At 46.3% G+C, this 2,500-nt stretch overlaps 1 pseudogene; it reads right to left on the bottom strand.

The window, feature by feature from the left end:
- Window positions 1–2,500, bottom strand: part of LOC116063111 — a 38,280-nt pseudogene that overhangs the window by 14,056 nt on the left and 21,724 nt on the right.

The raw sequence follows: 2,500 nt of genomic DNA, 5'->3' as shown, positions 1-2,500 counted from the left end.
GTACATGTGTGTGTGTGTGTGTGTGCGTGTGTGTCCGAGTGTGTGTGTGTGTGTGTGTGTCCGAGTGTGTGTGTGTGTCCCCGAGTGTGTGTGTGTGTGTGTGTGTGTGTGTGTGTGTGTGTGTGTGTGTGTGTGTGTGTGTCCCTGTGTCCCTGTGTGTCTGTGTGTGTGTCTGTGTGTGTGTGTGTGTGTGTGTGTGTGTGTGTGTGTGTGTGTGTGTGTGTGTGTGTGTGTGTGTGTGTGTCCCTGTGTGTGTGTGTGTGTGTGTGTGTGTGTGTGTGTGTGTGTGTTGTACCCAGGGTAGGGGTCGGGGATGTTGAACCTCTTGCAGAGCAGTTTGTCAGGATACCACTCGAACGTTTCTCGGGTCAACTTTCCGAACATCTTCATGTTTACGGCGGCCTGTTTGTCGTCCACGTCGCCCTGACAACCAAACAAACAAACACAGATTTACAAACAGAACTTCAACAACTCAGCCGCGAGAACTCAAAGTAAAGACTCAAAAAAGAAGACAACTTCCTGCAGTGAAGAACCACCTGCGTGAAGCTGGCCCCCCATGCCGTAAAAATGATTGTTTGTGCTGTTAGGGTTAGAATTAGAGATGCACCGATAGAGCGGCCGGTGACCAGAATTGGCCGGTTTTCACGTGCTCGGCCATGACCGGCGACCAGCAGGTCAGTCTGACATATGGTGATTTCATGGCGGTCAACGCTCCAATTAACTGACAACATAAGTTATACCAGTTACAGTTCTCAAGGACGCACGCACACACGGACGCCATGGCACGGACGCCACGGCACGGTCGCCACGGCACGGACGCCACGGCACGGACGCCACGGCACGGACGCCACGGCACGGTCGCCACGGCACGGACGCCACGGCACGGACGCCACGGCACGGACGCCACGGCACGGACGCCACGGCACGGACGCCACAGGACGGCCTCTTTCTCTTTTCTCTCAACTTCCCACCGTGTGTGGCGCGTACCCGCTCGCGGTGTGAAGCGTGTGTCGGCGCTATTCTCCACATGTAGGAACCTGGTGAATTAACCTGCAACATGTCAGCTGTTTGGGAATTCTTCAGCGTGTGTGCAGAAGATAACAAGTTTACAATATGCAACACCTGCAAGGAGAAAGTAGGGCGTGGAGGGACGACACCAAAAACCTAAATCACATTTCTTTAGTTGATATTGATGTGAAAAGAAGGAAATGGTTCTAACATTGCTCTTTAGGGGTAGGAATCTCTCGGCACCTCACGATTCGATCCCGATTCAGAGGCCAACGATTCGATTCTAAACCGATTAACGATGCAACAATTTTTGAATGTACATTTCCATGCGTGATTTAAAAAAAAATATACATATAAATCTGAGTTTGCTAATCACTTCCTAGACTAAGCTTAGATTTTGACATATATTTGTCACACACAAGTTTTAATGAAATGTTATGTCTCCTGAGGTTTTTGTTTGGTAGTCGTTCCATGATTACCGTATTTTCCGGACTATAAGTCGCACTTTTTTTCATACTTTGGCCGGTCCTGCGACTTATAGTCAGGTGCGACTTATATATCAAAATATATATAATTTAACATGTTTTTAAATGTTATTTCATACTGAAAACATTACCGTCTACAGCTGTGAGAGGCGCTCTAGGCTTGTGACAACTATATGCTGCTCCTAAAGACAACTGAGAAAGAAAAGAAAATCTTATTCTGCAGATTATAAACTGCAGGTAGTAAAATATGCAGCCGAAAAAAGGTGACTCTTACTGCAATGAAGAAAACAAAGAAAGCTAATCGGCTAATCGGCTAGTCGCGGGCTGAAAGCAAGATGGCCAGAGCTGGAGGAACGAGTCCACAGATGGGTGCTTGAACAGCGTCCTGCTGGGAGAGGCTCGTCAACGGTGCAGTTACGTCTCCACGCCCTGGTAGTTGTTCTGTGTGCTACTGTATAGTTGAATAACTGTTAATGTGTTACGTTAACATACCGGACACCTACCGTATTCAGCCCCTTGTTCTGTGTGCTGTTGTGTAGTTGAATAACTTGCCTTTCCTGTTCTTGGTCTTGGATTTTGTGAAATAAATTTCTAAATAAATGCGACTTATAGTCCAGTGCGACTTATATATGTTTTTTTCCTCTTCATGACGCATTTTTTGACTGATGCGACTTATACTCCGGAGCGACTTATAGTCCGGAAAATACGGTAAGTCTTAAACGTGCTCGTGAAGTCAGCTTCTCTCCCAGTGATCCTCCACGTCAGAGGCTCAGTCATGTTTAAAGCTGGACAACTGGCTTCTTAGAACAGGAAACATGAGGTGGTCAGATGTCATGTGATAGAGTAGATGAACAGCCTAGATGTGTTTTGCCTAATTATTTGATGTATGTCTTATTAGATCTTGTGTATATATACAAAAAAATGTTTTTCCTTTTGGCCATTTTTGTGTGTTTTTTTCTGCCTAAACTCTAAGTTGTTGTCCATCATCCCGTCCTCTTTCAGTCACT

This window comes from Sander lucioperca, chromosome 19 (genome assembly GCF_008315115.2).
Source record: "Sander lucioperca isolate FBNREF2018 chromosome 19, SLUC_FBN_1.2, whole genome shotgun sequence".
Classification (NCBI taxonomy): Eukaryota; Metazoa; Chordata; class Actinopteri; order Perciformes; family Percidae; genus Sander; species Sander lucioperca.
The sequence above is the reverse complement of the archived record's forward strand: the minus strand, read 5'-3'. Positions and strand labels throughout refer to the sequence as shown.